The sequence below is a fragment of the Falco biarmicus genome, chromosome 2, assembly GCF_023638135.1.
Source record: "Falco biarmicus isolate bFalBia1 chromosome 2, bFalBia1.pri, whole genome shotgun sequence".
Classification (NCBI taxonomy): domain Eukaryota; kingdom Metazoa; phylum Chordata; class Aves; order Falconiformes; family Falconidae; genus Falco; species Falco biarmicus.
In genome coordinates this window covers 33,110,469-33,133,561 of record NC_079289.1, presented here as the reverse complement: position 1 = coordinate 33,133,561, position 23,093 = coordinate 33,110,469, and the positions used below count along the sequence as shown (strand labels likewise).

Below are 23,093 nucleotides of genomic sequence, written 5' to 3'. Positions count from 1 at the left end.
TCGTTCATCAAATTACCTGCAGCAAAGGGGATCACTGTGAGCACGACACAAACTTTAGCGATCATGTCCAGTGGGATCACAGGGCAAAGGCAGCCAATGGAGTCCATGCGCCCTTTCAATTCTGCTATCACAAACCTCTTTTTTTCCAGTGCAGTAAAAAGACACACTAACTCTTCAAACAAATAACCAACAGCTATTGGGATGGTAGTAAATGGATTCAGAAAAGATTCAGGATTTTCTTATTCTAGTCAGCCTGAACAATTAATTAACAGCCTCCTTGTTTGTCATTAATTTTGTTGCCATAGTAGCCTCTATAAACGGTGTCTAACAAACAAGAAAGATTTATCTTTCTCACTCTAAATCGATCAGAAAAAGAATGATCTCACATTCATTTTTGTTTCATAATGACAGGTAAGGCACAGTGAATCATTACAACAGGGTATTCTGAGAAGGATAAGGTGTCAGTTATCTTAAAAAGCAATCTTAAAAAGCAGACCCAGAGATAAAAAGCGAAGTGCCACTTCTACGCAAACAGAAATACTGGCTCCAAAAGGAATATTAAAAAATTACAACAGTTTATAAATAATAAATGGAAAAAACTTTCTAGATTTTTTTAACTCAAATTATGCATATTTTTCTTGGATATAAATAGTTCCATGTACTATTTTTTGCTCCAAATTCATAGTTGGTGAGAGACCAAGGAGGAAAAACATTGTAAGAGAATTTCTTAAAGAACAGAGTTAAAATAAATTAGTTGAAACAGAGAAATTTTTCTTCTGCTGTAGGTTTCTTGGCTTGTACAGACAACAGGAGCCCACAAGGGAGAAGGGATGGGGAGGTACACGTCTGCAACTAAATGCAGAGTAAGTTCTGGCCATCATCATGTGCTAGGGGTTTGGACATGTTTAGAGAACTACAGGCTGCAACCTGCAAATTGGATCAATATGTTTCTTGCCTGATAAATTCCAGGAGGGAGATAACAGGTCCATTATTGGAAAAGAGTGTTGTTGTCTTTCTTCTAGAGGACAAGGTGACAGATTCTCTTAAAGCAGTAACTGCTCTTTGCTTCTTCACAAAATCATGCTTTAAAAACAAGAGTCATTTCAAACTTCGTCCAATCTATAACCTTTCTCAGTTGGAGTGGGGAGTAGGGAAGAGTTGGAGCGTGGCAATGCAGCCAAAGTATTCAGACTTCCTTGATTAAGAAGCTAGTAATAATCCCAGGTACAAAATGCTCTAGTTACATGGGTCAACTCTTTCCACCAAGGAAAATAAAACAAACATGAAGGCAATGGGACTTCTGTTCCTCATTATATTAGTCATTTCCTACAGCCAAACTCAAATGACCTGGGATACTTTCTTGTACTATTGATACCCAAAATAATTGTCTCAGCTACAGACCATAGCACAGTGAAATCTTACTGAGATCAAACTGTTTTGTTCTTTACCTCACCTCTTGAAAGACCTAAAGGGCAAATTTTTTGGCCACCTCCCATAATGCCCAAGGAATATGAACACCAAAGTGCTGAGGAGATCATGCAGCCCTGAAAACTGCTGCCACAAATTCCAAATGACATCAAGAACATGCAAAAATCCTGATGTTTTAGTAACCATGTTTCCAATAGTTGACCCATCCACTTCTTTTATTGTTCAATTTCACGTTAATAGGGCAGTTTCTCTCCTGGGATAGGGTCCTATAAGCTACCAAACTGTGGAGAGGATAAGGGGACTAGGGAGCAGGGATTTGCCTCTGTAGTAACAGCACCGCAGTGAGTGATATAAAGCCTAGATGCTGGTGAGTAGACCAGGGCTTTGATCCTGACCCATTCTCCCTTCCACCACATCCTTTCAGCTGCCTCAGTTCAAGCATTTGCCTGGCCATGCCCAAACCCACACTAGGGTCATTAAAAAAAAAAATAAATTAAATTTGGCTCTTTTAACATCAATTATTTCTCAGACCCAAATTTAGAAAGAATCTGCTGAGCCACTAAGCTCAGCTGAAGGGACGGTAACATCTGGTGCTGAGTGTGGAAATGAGAGCTTGAAGGCAGAATGCTCTGAGATCAGATCTGTATAATATAGTATCAAAATAATATAAAAATGCAGCTAAAAGCAAAGAGCAGGTATGACTTTCATTCTCTCTGGTCATTTTTAACTGAACTTCTGCCTGTCCATCTATTACACCCTTACTGGCAGAGCTGGGGCAGTAACAAATTTGAACCCACTTTCAAGTCAGCATAAAAGCTGGAGAGAAGTCACAAGAGGTAATTTCATTACCAGAAGTTTAATGAAAAACAGCAGCCGGACAGCAAAGCAGCACACCAGTTGCTTCCTATGCAGAAGGCGGCTGACAAAGCAGCCAGCATAAACTCTGCCTGGGAAAAGCAGACGGGCTGGTGTGGGCAAACACAAATCCGGATGGCAGGGATGTGCCTCCACAGCCCAGGCTGCCCCTTGTCTGCAAGGACATGAGGGGAAGCCAGGAAACTGAGGTGGGAGTTTTAGGGGACAAGGGGACATTAATCTGTTAAAAGAGACCTCTCCACTCAATTTGTTTCCAGGGATCTGTTGTGCTATAAGTGCTGGGCAAAATCTACCACAGCACGCTCCTGCACAGTCCGGGTGTTTACACGAGCCTGCTGGGCTCAGGCTAAGCAAGTTCAGGATTGTTCTGCTCAGGGTCAGAGGCAACTGGAAGCAACGTAAACTTACTAGGAGTGCTGAGGCCCAGTTAACTGCACTGAGTCATGGCAATTTATTAGTTTGTACTCAATATCATGCTGACTGTGCTACACAGCTTTGGCTGGCTTGGAAAACGGACAAAGGGAACTCCCATCTACCAGTAGAGAGATGTGTAAACCCTTATCTGTAGGTCTGGGGACTCTCACTGAGCACCTGAATCCTGGTGAACTGAAGTATATACCAAGCATTTCAAACTTTCGGGGAAATTTCACAGAAAGGAGTACAGAAGGAGAATTAAGGGAGTGAGGAATGGACTCTGGAGCAAGGCCATAAGCTGCTGAGTTACAGCTTTCTACTGGAAGTGCCAGGCAAAAGATCCATACCTTGAGCATATGGCTGGGGCTGCAGGGCTGTGATTACAGAGCAGAATCCAAGTTTGATTTAGGCTTCATAGTTGTAAGCACATCATGCATTCAGTGGTGAGACTGCCAGCAGTCCAGTGAATGCTCAGCACGTGCAGTGAAATGTCTTCGAAGAAGGAAGCAAAAGGCTGTCGTAAAGGACACCCACGCAGACTTGTGTTTTTTTATTACAACTTAAAGACCTTAAAATAGCATGTTGCATTTGGCTATCAAACACTGACTTTTTTTCTGAAAGCCTGTCCTATGGCACTGCAAGCTGCCTGCTGGGTGTATGGCTCTTGACAAACTTTCCAACAGAAATCTCAACTCATTTGAACCTAAAGACGGAGCTACAGAGGTGGAAAAATCAAAGATGCATTAATGGATGAAGGATTGTGGTACTGACCATTATGAAATCTGGAGGCAAAGGTCTCTAGCATTAAAGAGGACTGCTCCTGGAAGGACTATAGAAAGATCAGAGACTCAAAATGCCCCACATCCAAGAACAAGAGGACAACCAGCTCTCTCTGTATGTCTGCACTTCTCTGGGACCAGATAGTACATTTGATCAATCTCATTCATTTGTTACTGACGGGAGAACCTGACAGTAACTGGTCTGCAGAACTTTGCCCAGGGTTTCGGAGACATTGCTGAAGAGGTCACACACCCAAAAAAAACCCGAACAAACAAAACACCAAACCAAACAAGGATAAACCAAACAGCAAAAAAGAAGGCATTTTCAACAATGGTATTAGAGCTCATTGCAGAAGATGCTATGCCTTTAACCTGTTACTCTGTAATCATCTCATTTCCCTTCTCCCCTTGTTTCTTTGCCACTTCAAAACAGTAAAAAGGCTATGTGAAGAGAGAAGAATAAAACATGAGAACACTCGGGATGTTTTCATGGAGTGAAAGAACCACAGAAGATTGTGATTAGATACATAAATGAATTGGTGGCCTTCAAACATTAAAAGAACAGCATTATGAAGAAATTAAATCTCTAAGCGAAACACATGATGTCACTCAATTTTATGAACAAGGTGCCAGTTTTCAGATTCAGCCCTCTCCTGGATTTAACACATGACCTTTGCTTTCAAGATCCTTGGTCCCTCTGAAACATTTTTCTTTATTCTCTTTGGTGCTGGTACCTTGTTATTAATTGGATCAAGTCAGGTTTCCACAGAGACTATAAGAATAGGGACATCTGCGTGTTACCTGTCAAGTACTGCCTTAACTGTCTTCAATTGCTCTTGTAAATCTAGTCCCTCTGTGGAGTCCCATATTATAAAAATTGTACACCGACTTTCAAAGCCCTTCCTCTAGTCTGTGTAACGCTGCAACGTACTTTTGGTAGGGGGATGTTAAAGTGGAAAACCTTCCTAAGAAAACCACTAAGTGCAATAGTAATAATACCACTATCAGCAATAGTGAAAAGAAAGAGTTGGGTTGCTGCTCAATGGGAAGAAAAGCTGTTTGAGGGATCAGCTGTGGTCAGAAAGCCACAACAGCTAACACTTAAGACAAAGGACTAGAAACTCTGGTCATAATAGGAAAAACTTGAGAGAACTGAGATATGTTAAAATTTTTCACATTGGCTGGGCCCTTTGAATTTCACCCTAGAATATGCAGAAAAATGACTGAGGGAATCTCATTGCTGCTAGCAATTACCTTTGAAAGGTGAGGTCAGAAACAGTCAATTCAGCAAACACTCAGTAGGAAATAACCAAATAGGTTTAGTCTTCCTAAGAAGGACCTGAGGTTATCCACTGGATAACAAGCTTCATCCGAGTCACTGTCACATATGTACAAATGTCAGACTGAAAATGTAAAGGACAATGTTATCTACAAGACACATGAGGGAATTCTCCTTTGTTACTTCACTTTGGAAAGACCTCAACCATAACCTTAAGTGCAGTGTTTGATGCCACATTTTAAGGAGGATATGACTGATCGGCAGTGAGTACTCTACAAAATATAACAAAAAACTGGAGGAATAATGTGAAGAAGACAAGAGTTAGGGAGAAAATGAAAAAGACCCTAAAAATGTTAAAGATGGTTGCAACAAAAAAGGCAATAACTCATTCATGTTCATTGCAGGTAGGACAGAAGTAACTTGCAGGTTAAGAAAAGAAAAAAAAAAAAAAAAAAAGCAATTTTCTAATGGTAAGGAAAATCAGGCTTTGGAATTAATTGCCCAGAGAATCTCCATCAGTAGAGGCCCTAAGAAACTGGTCATCCATAGCTCTGATGGGAAGAGTTTCAATAGATCTGATACAGCTGCAGGGCCCTCAAGCTACTTGCTAATTTTCAATGCCTCTAGGAAAAAAAACCACCTGTGTCTAGTTAGCTGGAGAATAGTATTTTGAGTTCTAGGATATTTTGGGCAATAGTATGTATTACCTTTTCCTTGGTTAATTTTTAATAGTGTTCTGAAAGCTCAAAATTAAAGAGTGGCTTTACCCAAGATATTCTTTCATCTTTCTACTTTCACTTTTGCTGTTTGAGCAAACTGCCCGGTCCAACTTTCCTCTAATACTTCACAGAAAACTCTTGAACACAATATTTAGCAGGCTCCCTCCCCGCTTCCGCCCCCTTCCCCCCCCACAAATACGAGATCGATGACATTAAGAAGGAACACATTATTTCCTGAATGCTTGCCTAGTCATTATTGAATCATTTCTTCTATAGAGTCAAAGAAATCATAGAATTGTAAAATCATTTAAATTGGAAAAGACCATTAAGATCATCAAGCCCAACCGTTAACCTAACACTGCGAAGTCCACACAATAAACCATGTCTCTGAGCACCACGTCTAATACCTCCAGGGATGGTGACTCCTGATCAGCTTGTTCCAACGCTTGACAACCCTTTCAGGGAAATTTTTTTTTTCCTAATACCCAATCTAAACCTCCCCTGGCACAATTTGGGGTCGTTTCCTCTTGACCTATCACTTGTTACTTGGGAAAAGAGTCCGACATAGTTTCCTTTAAGTTGTGCTTTTTGTTTTTTCACTTGTGACACATCATAATAACTTTCTATTTTCCCTTTTGTGAAACAATAATTGACCCTAGAAATCTGTCATTCTGCAGCAGTATATTTTAGGACTCTCAATCCCAAAGTGTTATGTGTGCTACACTTCAGCCTAGAAAGAAGGCTGAAAGTTTATTAAAATCATGGCTTTGCCTTACTATTATTTATGACATTGATTGAAATTTGCTTGGGTTTGGGTTCTGAAGATGAACAAAGGTAGTTTCTGACATAAACTTGTGTCAGAGAGTTTTTAAAGGCAGGCAACAAGAAGCTGCGTAATCATCACATGCAGCTTCCAATGGTGATTGCATTGCAAATACATTCACTGCAGGATCAAACTCACTATCATTCAGAAATAGTGTGGCCAGCAGATGTAAGGAAGTGACTGTCCCCCAGTACTCACCACTGGTGAGGCTGCACCTCTACAGAGGGATCTGGACAGGCTGGACCAATGGGCCATGGCCAGTTGTGTGAGGTTCAAACAGGAAAAGTGCTGGGTCCTGCACTTGGGTCACAGCAACCCCAGGCAGTGCTACAGGCCTGGGGAAGAGCCACTGGGAGGCTGCCTGGTGGGAAAGGACCTGGGGTGCTGGTTGATGGGCAGCTGAACATGAGCCAGCAGTGTGCCCAGGTGGCCAGGAGGGCCAGTAGCATCCTGGCCTGTATCAGAAACAGTGTGGCCAGCAGGTGGGGGTCAGTCTCTTCTCCCAGATAACAAGTGACAGGACAAGAGGAAACAGCCTCAAGTTGTGCCAGAGGAGGTTTAGATTGGAGATTAGGAAAAAATTTCTTCACTGAAATGATTGTCAAGCATTGGAACAGGCTGCCCAGGGAAGTGGTGGAGTCACCATCCCTGGACGTATTTAAAAGACGTGTAGACGTGGTGCTTAAGACATGGTATAGTGGTGGACATGGTAGTGTTAGGTTAACGGTTGGGCTTGATGATCTCAATAGTCTTTTCTAACCTAAATGATTCTATGGTTCTTTCACATGTACAAAATAAAATTAAAAAGAAATCCTTTAATATTTACTATTTGAACTGGTAGCCTTTCTGCAGCCTTTAGCTAAAAAGCAGGAATGAAAGAACATAAACCTGACAACATTGTGCTGGGCTGTGGTGACGAAAATAATTTTTTGGTAACTGTTCATTTTGCTTGGCGCTTGGCCATCTGAACACTCCTTGCTTTTTTAAGTAACAAGCTCTGCAAGTTTCACTGCAGTTTCTGGATACGTGGACAGTAGCAGTGACAGTAGATTTCTCCTCTCAACTGGAGAAGATGTTTTAAGTGCCTTTCAGAAGTGAAATCAATTCATATCTTTCTGTCTATGGCAACAGACTCTCACTGGAGCTGTAGCTCATGACTTTTATCTTGTTGTGACACCTGCTTTGGTCAAGAGGATTACTGATTACTCCTCCTGGAAGGTGCCAATACTGATGATGTTCAGTTGAGCAGCTGTCCCCATTCTTGTATTATTATTATTCATTATGTAAGATTGATTCTTCTGAGGGTCTTAGTGATAGAAAACTTAGCAGTTCTTTGCTGCCTTCCTTTTAAAGGGACCTGAATGGACAATTATTGTTTCTGAAATGTGCTACAACCACCATTGTCACCTCATCTGTTGTTCAGATATCTCTGTGCAGCCAGAATGTGTGCAATGAAAAGGTGCAAGATGTGTCATTATCCATATGCTGACAGCTATCAGTTGCATACTTATTGTCTCTCCAACAACACCATTCATTACCTAGTATCATACTGACAACAGTTTAAAGGCTAGAAGAGAGAAGACACTATCAGTGATTCCACCCAGACAAAACTGAGATACGATATGGATTGCAGTCATTTTAATTGAGGTATATCTCCATAATTAATTATTGAGCTTCTAAATTCTGGGCTTATTTTACATAATTTTTATCCATCTGAAAGTCATATTGACTATATTCAGCTTCTTAATGCTTGCACTTAAGTCAAACAGTCAACAGTACATGGAGGGATGCAGGTACAAGGGAAGAAGATGCAAAAAAAGTTATTGGAATGCGACCTATAGGATCTGCAAATGCTTATTCTGAAAAATGGGTAAATGAATGAAATCGACTACAATGTAAAGTCATTTTTGCTTCTAATATTTGGCAGATTACCATAATGAAAGTTAGGTCAAACTGTCCTCTATCTTCACTGTAAGACACCAAATGACTTTCTGTGGAGCAAATAAAGCATAACTTGGATTTTAGAAATAACCTGGTGAAGGGTCTGGAGCACAAGTCTTACGAGGAATGGCGGAGGGGATGGAGGTTGTTTAGTCTGGAGAAAAGGAGGCTCAGGGTGGGTCTTATTGCTCTCGACAGCTACCTGAAAGGAGGCTGTAGACAGGTGGGGGTCCATCTCTTCCCCCAGATAACAAACAATAGGAAACAGCCTCAAGTTGGGCCAGGGGAGGTTTAAATTGGATATCAGGAAAAACTTCTTAACTGAAAGGGTGGTCAAACATTGGAACAGGCTGCCCAGGGAGGTGGCAGAATTACCATCCCTGGAGGTGTTTAAAAAATGTATAGATGCAGTGCTTAGCGACATGGTTTAGTGATGGACTTGGCAGTCCTGGGTGAACAGTTGGATTTGATGATCTTAAAGGTTCTTTCCAACCTAAATGATTCTATAATTCTATAATCCCTAAGTGTTGTGTACCTCTGGAAAAGACTCCACCAGGCAGCACTGAAATCTTCCTCACTGGAAGATTAGATAAACATCTCTCACAGATTTTCTAAACATCTTTGCTCTTGTTGGTAATGCAGGAAAATAAGCCAAATTATCTTTGGCGTTCCTAAGGTGTTCCTGACTGCTGACACTAAAGATCTCACATTTCTGTTTATGTAGTGCCCCAGAAGTGAAGATCAGGAAAGATCATTATCTAACTGTCACTTTGAAACAGAAGATGATGGGCACAAGAGTGAGGCTAGTAAAGAGCCTTAGTCCTGATCTGAGTCTATGGACACCTTGCATAGCTTGCAGGAGTCTCTCAGCCATTTTCCCATTCTTCTGGGGAGCAGCTATGATTAAACCACGGGGAAGTATTTAAGAATGTTTCTGGGCTGTTCCTCCAGCCCACTTGCCACCATTCCTAAAAGTTTCTTGGAAAGAACTCACAACATAAAAGCCAATGGAAGGCAAATCTGCTGTCTGGGTTGGTTGGTTTGTTTTCCCTGCATCCATATTTATTTCAGTCTCTTGCAGAACACCTGCTCTGGCTGCAGCTCTTACTCAAGTGAGCAAACTGTAATTTTATTTTTTCTAATAATCACTTGCTTCTTGCCTTGCTGTGTGCAATAAAAAAAAAACAAAGCCAGATAGTCACAGACCCTCTGAACCATCATTCAAAAATAAAAAATAGATACATGTGTTTATACTAGCTGCCACATACAACCCACAATTTTGACACAATAGTCTTTACAAACTCACAGTCTTCTTTTAATTTCTGTTCTACTGAAATGCAACTGACCCTCCATGGCAGCTTTGTGAGATTTACTTCCCTCACCCTCCCATTTTATTCTGCCATATTTACTTTGAGCATCTAGTTTACAGATTTTTTCCAGCTACCAGGCTATTTGGTTTCCATCTGTTCAATAACTCAAGTATATGCATCAAATGCACACATGGCACATTCCCAGCTAGTAACATCCCCTTTCCTTTCTGCCTTTTTGTTGGCAGGTAGTTTGCATATAAGCTGCAGAAAGAGAACATGCTCCTCCACCGTTCTGGTTTGTACATCAGCTCCCCTCGCCTCCTCTTTTCAAACCTCCACACATGGTGTGAGGGCAGCCACTTCATCACCCTCGCAGCCTCTGGCAGGACAGCTGAGCTGTGAGCAAAGCCTGGTGACATGGAGGCTTTGGCTGCTGGCAGCAGGGCTTTAAGGCAGGTATATGTATCTAATACAGTGGCTTCAAGGCTCTCCAAGTCCACGTGCAGCACCGGTATGGAGATCAAAGGTATGGTTTCCATGTTTACATGCTTGCATGGAAAAGTGCCCTCCTTAGGCTCTACCCTTCCTTTCTCACTCTCCCCCTCCATGACTTTTGACAGATCAGTATTTTGCCAGTTGTGTTTTCATTACTGAAGAAGCAGCAAGACAATGGAGTAGCACTCCTTCCACCAACCCACCGCCCCCCCCCAGCAGAAGCCAACCCCAGCTGACCTGTGCCCAGAAGGCTGTAACAGGACAGAGCAGGGGAGCCCAGCCCCAGGAGATAGGAAGGGAGCTTCCCATCCCATGCAGCAGCCATGAACTATTTTCATTGGTTTTCGTTCTCTCGCTTCCCCCTAAAACAAAGATACTTGTTTCACTGTAGGGGTGCCAAGGGTAAAGGTTTGAGGACACCCCAAAAGGTGTTTGGAGAGATACAGCCTTTAATGACCCAAATAGAAAAAAAATAAGAAACTCTAGTAATAAATGAATAAAACTCAAAAAAAAAGCAAGAGCAAGCAACAAGCATGTCAGGGAAAAGGAAGCTTCTCTGGAGAATGGGCAAGAGATTGTAGGCAGGAAATAAAGGAGAGATTAAGAAAACAGGAACTGTGCAAGAGAAGGAGATACTATGAGGAGAAAAAAATACATGAAATTTGCAGTGAAAGACATGGGATAAATGGAAAAAGCTGACCTGGATTAAACTAATTATGTGGCTAGATCAGTATCCTGTTTTCCTCCAATGTCAATACCAGTTGCTACAGAGAAGTGGTATAAGAGATACCTACACAGCTGCAGAAGAAGCTTCACCCAAACCCCAAGCTGAGGATTGGTGAGTTCAGCCTTCAGTCAGGCAACGCTGTGTAATTGCTTTATTACTGTGTAATATAAAAAATATATCTGTGATGGCATCCTTATTGATGTAAATATCTATTTCTTGCAAAGGTTCAATGCAATACCTTTTGATAATACCTCGGGGCAATACTTTCCAAGGTGAAATTACATCTTCTATTTCCTTTTCAGTAGAAATGTCTTGGCTTTTAATTTAATTGGTTTTCCCTTGCTTCTGCATTATAATGAAGGTGCAGCACAGCCATACCCAAACTACTTTATGCCGCTTGGTATACATCTATCTAATATGTACATATAAAAATTAATATTATATTTATCCTCATTTTAAATGGCACAATACTAATTTTTATGAATATCACAAAGCCATTATTCTTCAGGAATCAGACTTGTAAACAAGGAAACTTTTAAAATGTTATAGGCAAATGACTTGCCTAAGCCTTCTTTGTATAGCAGCTGTTGACTGCAGTTGTATCAAATTCATTAGAACACCAGCTCAACCACACTTTGCTTCAGCAAATTTAGCAGTAGCTCTTGGAAGTCTTTGGTGAGCCATGATTCAAACGCTTACAGGCAGGTCTGGAATGAAAGATTTTATAAAGCTTCTGCTGCTAGTAAAGGATTTACAACCCAAACGTTGCAACATGTGCAACAAGTTTTCCGGGTTTTCCCATTATCCTAAATGTCTTTCACAGTTTGCACTTCTTTCTCCCCCTCCCCACCCCCCAAGAAAACCCACAAATTTTACCCTAAGGGATATCATCATTAAAGAAAGAAACAGTGCAGTCAAAGCTTTAGCATGACACAGATCATTCAACAGTTGTGCAATTATTCTGAAAAGCTACTTATTATTGAACACAGAGCTTTCACTGAACATAGGCCCGAGGCATCAAGATCAGATCTGTATCTGCAGTATCTCAACCAGTCTGATCTAGGGCTTTTGCTCATTACAGAAGCTGTAGCCTTGTGTGAGGTTTACATCTAGTTTCAAAGAGCTTCTAAAGCATTTTGGAGCTGGGTTGGCTTTAAAAGGCATTACCAAACCATAATAATTTCCAAGAACAAATTAGAAGTTGTATCAAATACCTCTCATCCCCTAAATCCACCTGGTTTTGTTTTTGTTTAAGGTTTACAAACCACTTTCCCTGCAGAATTCCTATAGACTAATGGAATAGTAAGTGACTACAGAAATAACAAGAAAAGCAGTAATACCCAAAGTGCTTTCAGGTAAACCAAGCAAATGAAAGAACATATTCCAAACATGAACATTTTTGACAATTGTTATTCAGGGCTTGATACAACTCCCACAGACCCTAAGTGTGATCCAGTAGCAAGATATGATGACCTAGATGGAAAAGTTGATTCCCACTGGTTTTTCTGAGCAGATTTCTATAAAAATGCTGTTCAGTACTACTTTTGAAAGCAGTAAGAAATCAAATTTTTCTCTGTTATATAGCTGCATAGAAAAACATATTGAAATGCAGGGGAGTGTTTTCTACTCTCTAAATCATTGTGATCATAGGCCACAGTGCTTATAACACTATCGTTCTAGCTGACAAGGACAAAACATTAGCTACAGGTTCCTCACTGCTCCTGGCCATGCTGACACTACAGGAGTCAAGCCATTATTATTCTGCTCTTTATAGTCTCTTAAATATCAACTTTTTTTTTTTTTAATTTTCTTAAACTTTCCATGAACCTGAGCTCCTCCTGACCTGAAAGCCCCAGTAATTCTGCTGACCCTTTGCTAAGTGTGTTTCTCGAAACATCCACAGTTACAGCTGTGGGACAGCCACTCACATATTAGCAACCTGGGTGGAAGCAATCGATTGCAGGGCCTTTTAGGAAAATACAGTTTCAACACATACTGAAAGACATAGTGGTGAGGTGAAAATGACTTACAGGACCAATTTCTTTCTGCAGTTCAACTGTATAAACTGCAATAACTCACTTCAAAGGAAAGATGAATGGGTTACTCTGCATTTTTACAACAGTAACAGAATACAGTTATGTCCTAAACACTTTGCAAGAAACAAAAATAATTTTCCACAACACTTGCTGTAAAATAAAATTATATTTTAATTTGGTTTGCATGTGTTCAAGACAGAAAAAAAAAAAACAAACCCAACTCAGCACAGAAGTCTACATGCTGAAATAGTCAGAATGCAGAAGAGTTTACAGACCTGTACGAAGGTAGGTAACTTCTCAGCAGCCCCATCATGGGATTTCCAAAGGAACGTTACAAATTTTCATGGCCAATCCTGCAAGAAGTGGAAAGAATAGTTAAAACTAGAGAGTTTCTAAAGGAAAAGCAAATAAGATCAGTTGTCTCCTTGGATACACAATGCAGAAAGTCAGTGTAGAATTGGTTCAGAGGATGTTAAACATTTTAACTATGGAAGCAGGAAGATCATAACAATTATTTCAATATAACAAAGTCCAAGTTACATAAAATACAAAATGGTAATCTGTTTTTAAAGACATGTTATTGAAAACAGCCCTGATAAAAATGCAATGAATATGTGGGACTGAAATGGCAAAAAAAGAAAAAAGAGAGAAAATACTGCACCGATTTATATTCCCTTTGAACTGTCTGTAATACAGACCTTAAAGTGCATTTTCAAACATACAGCCTATCAAAGAAAGAGGCATTTATTTCTAGCCGTGGCACTTCTAGACTTTTGGTAAATGAAACCAGAAGTAGTCTAGTGAAAATGTGCTGTGTGACAAAGCATGTACTGATGGGTTCTGCCCCACATCAGTAAACAATTGTTTTTTCCTTAACCGAAGGAAAGAATTTCAGCAGTAAACAAATGTATCATGTCTTGCATGAATTCTTCAACAGAGTCAAAGCAAACCTGTCTTCTCACGCCTCCTGCATGTGCTATTCCAAGTCAAAATACAAGTTATATTCCCCGAGATCTCTCAGTTGCTATGTTTTTGATTATGACAACCATGATACACAAGGGATGATGATACACAAGACACTAAAGCTTTCTGCTCTAATCCCCCTGGAATCTACACCCGTTGTTGTAAGGATAATTATCTGGGTATCCCCGAGGCCAATTTTTACAGTTTTCATACAAAAATCACCTCTTGCATAAGACATGAAATTTAAAATCATCCCCTTCACAGATATCATTGAGTCACTCCATTACCTCTGGGACAGATATAAATTATGCATTCTTTGATTCTCTTTAAAATTTTAGATGCACGAAGGGACAGAGAAGCATCTAAATGGTACTAAAAATATAAGGCGTTCAAGAAAGAAACAATAACTTGCACGGTATTAACTGCTACAGTGCTCCGAAGGCTCCCTGCCTGGTCAAGAAAAGCACATAAAGCACTGAAACATAACAGCAGGCTTGCATGCTAATGGCTGCTAGTGACAAGGACTCATTGAATGTCACTGCTTCACATACTGCGTACTGTTCATTTTTCTTATCTATGTGACCTCTCCTTTGAAATGACTGATGAAACTCCCATGAATTAGCATCTCCACTTCTGGGTATTTGCCACCAAGAAGGCATTCAGTAACAGCTCTATTAAAATACAAAAATAAAGGGGAGAAAAGTCATAATTTTAACAAAAAATAGTCACTACATCTGTTAAAGGATACTCGGCGTGTACTGCAAAAGGACTGCTTCTCTGATGCCTCCTCATTAGGTTAGTTTTTACCTTGATGCCCTTTAAGAGTACTGGCTTGTCACAATACATGCATTCACATTTCAGACTTGGTTAACATTTTCATAATTGGTGTGAATAAAAAGAAATAGCTGTTACTGCAAGAAAAAAAGAAATGTCTCTGTTCTGATGCCCTGCTGCTATGATGACCTATTTCACACTAGCATCTGTTCTCTTCTGATGAACCACTCCAGATGTAAGCTGGCAAAACAGCACTGCAAGTATGTTACCCAGACGTCCACTGAGTGCTGCAGATGTTTTCTTCCATGCTTCACATTTAATGTGTGTCTGATTAATTTTTTCTTTATTATTTCAACTACTTGGCCTGCAGAATTTCCTATGAAGTTTATAGAATCCGGGATCCAATCTGCAACCATAAAGAGCACCTCCCTTTGTGTGAGTGGGTTCATTAGTCTGGAATAACAAGCCAAAAGAGCCTTGGTTGGAATTGCCAAAAGAAATGCAAACTTCAGTAATCTATTATGCCTTAATATTATTTGCCTGATATGCTCATTCCAATTTCAAATTTACAGATGTTTGTAATATTCAGATGCATCAGTCTGACCAAAAATACTATGCCCATTCTCTGCCTCAAGCCCTTGACCTGAATGAGGTTATTGACAGGGATATGAATGACTTGAGAAGAAAACGAAACACAAAAGTAGTTTTATCGTGAAGTACAATATTTCTTCTGTCACTTAACCATATTTTTTTCCCCTCTCAAAATTACAGGGTAGACTGCAAATCTTCAAGGCTAGCAGCCACCACGACAGCCTAAGTGCCATTTAAAAGAATAATAATTTATGAGATGCCTTGGTAGAATAGCAAAGGTCACAGAGAAGACTCCCCAGGGAGGAGAGGATGACAAAGGTTACAAAGATGACTAAAGACCCGCCTACAGGAAGGGATTTTCATGGAAGGAAGATGTTTTGTTGTAACAGCTTCATCCTACCTAAAACACAGTCACCTCCTCCAAATGAACAGTTCAACTTTAAGTTAGCTATAAGGCATTGCTAACAAAATACACTTCTGAAATTTGTGGCTTAGTGGCTTGGCCACACACCTAGGGCCCACTGAGGTGGAAGACGGAAGACGCTGTGGGTCTGTCCCACAGGGCACAAGGGGATGGATGCCTAGCAACTGATTTGATCCCACCTGGAGGATCAAACTTGAAAACCTCCAGATCCAGAGTCTTTGCAAACCAGTCCCCAAATAGATGCCACTTTAGGGGCAGCCAGTACCATTTGAAGACCTGTGACAGACCGCCACAGACTGGTTAGGATCTCTTAGAAGCAATGTGAAGAGTTGTTATATGAGGAGCCTAAGACACACGGTTGACACATTGCTCCCAGGCAGTTATACATTTGCACACAAGCCACCACGCTACACAGCAGGTTGGGCTGCTTTTTCTTGCCACAGGTACAGTATTCCCCTCCTTCAGCTGCTGCAAGTATAGGGAAAAAACAAACAAACAAAAAAAAACCCCAAGGATGAAGACAAGCAGGAACAACTCTTCTTGGCACAGCTCCACTCTCCGCAGCAGCATCTCTAGGCTCATAAAATACGCATTAACTGGTGGGAGAAGCTAGCGCTGCAAACCTGGGGGTAACCGGCGGTGTCTGCAGAACATCAGAGTGATAAAGGAAACCTTAACCTCAAGCCGGCAATGCAATACAAGACAACTCTTATCTCTTCAGAAACGTGTGGTCATAACCATTTTGAAAACTGACCGTTTCCAACTGCTCCTGATTGCTTGTAGGAAGTTTCTGCAGCCAGATCGATGCCTGACACTTGTGGAGGAGGTCTGCATGGCCCTGAAGGGTACAGATGTAGTATGTGCCAGTCAAGAGGAGGTTTTTGATACTATAAGTATAAAGGATTATTCTTAATTGCTATAGGACAACTGCTAGAGCCCATCTTCCCAGTAACTGATATTTGTGCCAGGTCTCCCAGTTCATAAAGAGGTACCTGAGGGCTGGGTAACCGTTCAGGTAGATTTATCCCAGGTGGTATTTGGGGACTCTCGTCTATTTTCTATACTAAAACAGGGGAATTTGTTGAAGGGGACTAATGCCACGGACATTCATAGTATCTGTGTTCCCTTGCTCTGGCAGTCCCTGGACTCTCACCATAGCTGACAAAGCCTTTAGCTGGCTATTCAGCTCACAGAGCATTTTTACAGTCCCATCACTGCACGCTGATGACAGTGGAGTGTTGCCTTCAGGAGAGCAAAGGGCAGAAGGCAAGCGGAAGGCAGGGTGCCGCCAAGCAAGCCTCCCATTGTAACAGTATCTTTTATCTTACACATCACCTGTAGGAGGAAGAGGATGGCACAGTAACATTGCAAACACAACAAATAATCCAGGTGATGCCCACTCTCGAGTGACAAAACCACCAGGCACGCTGCCAGGGAGCCCTCCTGAACCTGGCCAAGAAAGGGAACCGGCATTTCCGATGTGCGCTTTGCCTAATGCTTAGAGCTGCTTACTCCAGCGTGGCAGCTCCCTTTCAGTGCCAAGCCTTGGCGAGCTGTATATGTGGGCCTTTACACTCTCCCACATCAGTTTTGTGTGCTCTGTTTTCCTTTATTAATTTTAAACAGAATGGGAGGGAAGTAAATTCACCGTTGGGGATATGTCAGTGTTTGCTCAACATGCTCTATATACCTTTATTAATTTTGTATTGAATGGTGGATGAGATTTCACTCTGGGGGGAAATCAGGGATAGCAAAAGGTCTTTCCCACCACAGGGCAGCAGTGGGGAAGGGGAGGTTATTTCTCTGTGGGTTTGTTTTGAGTGATTTGCGTGCTTTCATGGGTTTCTAAAGCTGAGGAACTTGTGCTTTCATGAACAGGCAGTTTCCGTGCCATGACCTACTGGTCTAAGAGATTGATTATCTTAATGTAGCATTTGTTATGCAAGTCTTACAGCTTACAGTACATTTTAAAAGCAGCAGATGATGCCTGTGTGATAAGCAGCAGACGAGCTATGCTGTGCAAGAATAGTACGTAAAAAGGGAAATTTAAAAGCTTTGAAAATTAAGACCTATTTCCAAATAAGACTTATTTTTTAACAGTACAAATGCATAAAAAACCACATGAACTACAAAAGGGTGGTTGTTTGACACAGGTTCTCAAGGTTTAACTCTTGGCTCATTGCAAAATTGCTTCAATCAGCGTGACCAGCTTGGCAGCCTGTCTTTTCCACCCCTGCGATTCCCGGCCCCCCAACAAGCCAGCACTTGGCTTGGAGTATGCAGGGACACTTGATGCCTTGGACCGCTGTTCCCTTAGGCTTGACGGAGATTAAAAGTAGATAGCAAAGAGCTATCTATGAGAGTTGCTCACTTGTAGGTAGCTCTCTGCTATCTGCTTTTAATTCACATAGCAAAGTTACACTCTATGATAGCATGTCCCTTTGTTTCCAGACTCTTGGTCCTAGTATATCTTTATTCACCAGTATCATGATAGTGAAGGGAATATCCCTTTACTGTCCTATTTACTTTTTTGGAAAAAATTTCCAGAGGAGAAAAAAAAACAAACAATCAAACAAAAAACTTTTCTCTCTTAATTTCCAGAAATTCCTAGGTCACAACTTGTTCATACTCAGCTTTGCCAGATGCTGGGAAATAGTAAACAGTGGTGTCCTGATGACTCTGGACTTTTCATGTATGATAGCCAAAAGGCAAGAAAACTACAGGTGCTCTTTATTGATCAGTTTTTCATTGCAGAAAGTACGTAACTTTTTCACTTGGAATACTGCAATGCCAGGTACAGAGCCTGTTTCCATTTTTGGAAATCTCTGCACATGGCAGGTCCCTTTTCCTCTTCTCCTACTGACTTTCCAAGCACAAAATCTGGTAATTTGTAGCTTCTCTCCAGCTCCTCCAGCGTGCAGAGGATGGAAGCTAGCCTTTTGTTTACTACACAGAGCAATCCAGACTGTATGGCTGACTTCTTTGTGACTCTTTGGTCCAGGAACCTGTTGTGGGTAGGGTGTCATGGGGCAAAGGTATCAGTGAACAGCAATTTGGGAACAATTTGCTGTACAAGGAAGGGAAGTGAATATTCATACGGGCAGTCCAATGCTTTTGTTTGCCTTTCCCCAGGCAGCTGTGACATGGAGAACATCTGACCTGACAGCAAAAGATCTGTTTTACTGATCAGAGGATGCCACAGTAAGATTTGTACTCATAAATAAAGACTTCTTAGGATATATGCTGCTGAACAGTGCCTTACTGAGATCACTGCTCGTAACAAACTTGAAATGGTGAACAGAATTAGTTATTTGTTTGAGCAAAACATGTTATAGACTTGAAAACTGAATTATGGACTATCTGGCTCTCACTGCACACGTTTATGGTACAAGTTATTCTTTTCCTAAGCTGGTGCAGCTGGCTCATGAACTCCTTGCGTGACTAATGGCAGGGGCAGAAAGCTTCTGCACTGAGAAGCACGGTTCCCGTTTTGAGCATCAGAAAGAGCGGAACTGCTTCAATTGAAAAATGAGCAAGGGAAACAGGAAAGAAAGGGGCTAGGGAACTGCAGCTGGCTGTCATGGGCTCTGTAGGTCAGTGCTTTTGCACTTGCTGAATACAGCTGGATTTTGGACAAGCAGGAGGGAATGAGGAAGGGCAGGATCTGGAAACTGGCTCACATCCATCCAAGATGATAACATGCAACCTAGGGAAAAAGTACTACGTACCAGGTACATGTCACAGCACACAATGCTAACAGCCTTTAATAAGGGCTAATGCAATGATACTCCCCAGCCTCTTTGCTGTGCTGCCTAGGTGTTGCTAAAGACTGAAGGCAGGCAGGAAGGCAGAGGGGCAGGGAGCAAAGGACTAGGCAGCCCTGCTTAGCTGTGAGCTCCTTGTTCAGGATCTTGCTTACTGCCCTGATGTAGGGGGACAGGAGTCAACCAGCACTCTACATCATTTGTCTGTTCTCTGTGTCCTGGACAAACCACAGGTCAGTAGTTGTATTCTGTGCCCAGTTCCTCTCCAATTCCTCCAAAAATAGAAAAGAAAAATCGAAGATGAACTGGCTAGAGTTCAGGGGGTTGTCCTTCACCTTCCTGCAAACCATCTTGCTCTCCTCTCCTCCAGTGCACTGTTTATGAAACTCTGGAGGGGAATTTTATTTAGCCATTGCCCCTCTTCACCCTGGAGAAGAGGAGGCTCAGGGCAGTATTCCAGTACTTAAAGGGTGGCTACAATGAGGATGGAGGCTCTCTCTTCATGAGGAGCCACATGGAAAAGACAAAGGGCAACAGGTACGAGTTGCACCAGTAGAGGTTTCATCTTGATATAAGGAATATTTTTTTTTTTTGCAGTGAGAACAATCAACCACTGTAACAACCTCCCCAAGGATGTGATAGAGTCCCCATCAATGGAGGTTTTCAAGATGCAATTGGACACTGTGCTAGATAATCACATCTAGGCTTCCTTTCCCACAAAAGGTTGGACAGATGTTCTTTTGAGGTCTCTTCCAACCTGGGCTGTTCTATGATTCTGTGATTCGATATCCCCTCCCCCACCCACCCTTCCCACCCCCCAAATCCTATTTCTCTGGAGACTGATTCCCAGAGTTGCCCACCTAGACCTCCAAACCTACCCATATAATCTACTGTCTCCCTCTGAGGATAAGGTTGTCATAGAATTATTTAAACCAGAAAGGACACTTGGGGGTCATCTGGTCCAACACGCAGGTTGCTCAGGGTCTTGTCCAGTCAAGTTTTGAGTATCTTTGAGGATGGAGATTCCACAACCTCTCTGGGCAATTCATGTCAGTGTTTGATCCCACCCATGGTGAATTTTTTTCCCTTAAATATGTAAAATCAGAATTTCATATGTTCCAAATTGCATCTGTTGCTTCTTCTTCTTCTTTCACCATGTACTCAGTGGAAAGAGTCTGGCTCTGACTCATCTATTGCCTCCCAGTAGGTAGTCATAGACAGCAGTAAGATCCCCCAATGACCTTCTCTTCATCTGAACAGTCCCAGATCCCTCCACATAGAATCACAGAATCATTTAGGTTAGAAAAGACCTTGAAGATTATTAGGTCCAGCCGTTAACCTAACACTGCCAAGTCCACCACTAAACCATGTCCCTAAGCACCACATCTACATGTCTTTTAAATACCTCCAGGGATGGTGACTCCACCACTTCCCTGGGCAGCCTGTTCCACTGCTTGATGATCCCTTCAGAAAAGAAAATTTTCCTAATATCCAATCTAAACCTCTCCTGGCACAACTTGAAGACATTTCTTCTTGTCCTATCACCTCTACATGGGAGAAGAAACTAACACCCACCTCACTACAGCCTCCTTTCAGGTAGTTGCAGAGAGTGATAAGGTCTCCCCTGACCCTCCTTACTTCATCCTTATCTGGTAGAGATACCAGGAAGGAAGTGCACATGCACATGGCAGGAAAAACTGTGATGTATCTATCACCTTTGTGAGTAACTCCCTCAGCAAAGAGCCATTTCAGTATTAAGACCATGAAGTCTGCCTGAGACACAGTAGCAGCAGTAAGTCTAGAGAAAACAACAGCCTGAAGGAGAATGCTTTTATCAGGACCAACAAACACTGGCTCTACTAACAAAAAAGCCACTTTGCATTATCATATGGGTTTTTTACAGTGCCAACAGCAGCACAAATTGAGTCCATACCCAGAGCTGATCATAAAGAGCATTGGAAAGCAAAACTTGGGTTTCTTCTTACTTTGTTACTATAGGAAAAGAATGAGAATGAAGGAGGCTGTTATATCAAGAATAGTGCTCAAAGCACTGAAGCAGCTGGCAGAAGTTCCTGATCAGTACAATGATTTGGGAAATCTACACATGAAATACAAATTCTAGTTAATATTTAAGATATTGTTCAGATGAGTAACTATCTGTCATAGATACTTTTTGTGCCAACATGGATTTACTATGTGGACAAGGTTTTCAACAAGTCCCTTCTAGATCAGAAACATCATCTACTTCTTCAATCTTCCTGGAATGAAGGCATTAAAATGTCAGAAGTTAGTAAGTTATACAAACTTACTTTCTTTTTTGCTTTTTCTTTTTTATTTTGCTTTATCTTTGCTGTCTTTTTCAAAAAGCTTATTCTGATTTCTTTTGATACTAGCTTCTTCTAGAGATTTACTTACAATAAAGTCTTGTCCTTGACCCAGCAAAATTTATGCACTGGTGGTTATCAGATGATCAGTTTTATGTAGAGGGAAGTGGTCTTTTGGACTGAACTACCTTCTTTATAGACAAGGTTCATGACTTTAAACACAGTTGCAAAATGTTTCTAGCACGTGTAGAAACACTTGCCATGTTTGTACTTACTTAAAATAACCAGATGGGACTGGATCCACAAAGCAATTCTTGTGGTTGGAAGAGGTTAACGGCACAACTAAGGTTGAAAACTGCTGTCTTAAACTATTTAGAGAAGAGCAAAGCCACGATCTGGAAATATATTCCTTTTTGGACTACAGACTAGAGGAATGAGCAGTGCTTGTGGCTGTTCCCAAAGGCTATTTCTTACTACATAAACTGTTGGGAAGGAGATTTGCTGGAGCTTCTTGCTGTCCTCCACTTTCACTCCCAGTCATTGTGTGTCATATAATTAAGCTTGGAGGAGATACATGTGTGTCTTGCCATGCCAACATTCACATACAATATGTTCTGCTTGAGATGAGAGGAGGCTTTCTAGCTATCTATCAGCAAGAATCAGTGAGGACACCTGAGGGATTGTGCAACTCCACGCCATTGCAGTAACAAGTAGGCAGATGCCCTTGACAGAAGGAAGGGTCATTATTTTTCTGAACAGTTTCCTATCCGTATCACCAGACTGTTCACTTCCAGTTTAGTAAGCAGCTTTTTAGGCAGAAATCAGCCTGGCAGAGACTCTAAACAACAAAGGTGTAATTAGGATCTGTTAGATTTGTGATGTGCCATCTTTGCCATGTTACCACTGATTTTGGAGTCCGCAGCTACTGGTAAAAAGCTTTCAGTAAAGAAAAACTTGTGAATGAAATAAAACTAACACCCTCACCCCTGCCCCACCCCTACCCAAGGAAAAAAAAAAAAACCAAAAAAACCCCCCAACAAACAACAAACGAACCAATCAGTAATCCTATATTAGGGGGTATCTTCCAAGGGAAAAATCTTGATGGCACCCTTTCAAGTCTCTATAGCCTTGCATGTGGGAAGTTTCTGCAAAACCAGCCTGCATCCACTGAACACTGAAGGGCTGCAAGAATTCTGTATCGGAATAAATTCTTAAAGGACTTGTTCTTGCACAAACACTAAAATTGCAAAGTGTCTGCACTCATACAACTATAGCCATGTAAATTAAGGCCATGTTTTAAACAGAACAGATTCCTCCTGGGCCTGCAAGTGACTTGTATGTGCCTTTGTAATGTGCCCATCACATGTAATGTGCATATCACAAGAGCTGCACAGGCAGCTCTTACACTGAAGACTCTGTAAGTACA

General features: G+C 41.4%; 1 protein-coding gene across 4 annotated transcripts in view; it reads right to left on the bottom strand.

The window, feature by feature from the left end:
- ENOX1 (ecto-NOX disulfide-thiol exchanger 1) overlaps positions 1-23,093 on the bottom strand; it is a 369,768-nt gene that overhangs the window by 242,707 nt on the left and 103,968 nt on the right. For all 4 annotated transcript variants that reach the window (XM_056329606.1, XM_056329607.1, XM_056329604.1 and 1 more), the window contains exon 3: positions 13,103-13,180. The gene's annotated coding sequence lies outside the window, so the exon portion shown is untranslated. The remainder of the gene's footprint in view (positions 1-13,102; positions 13,181-23,093) is intronic.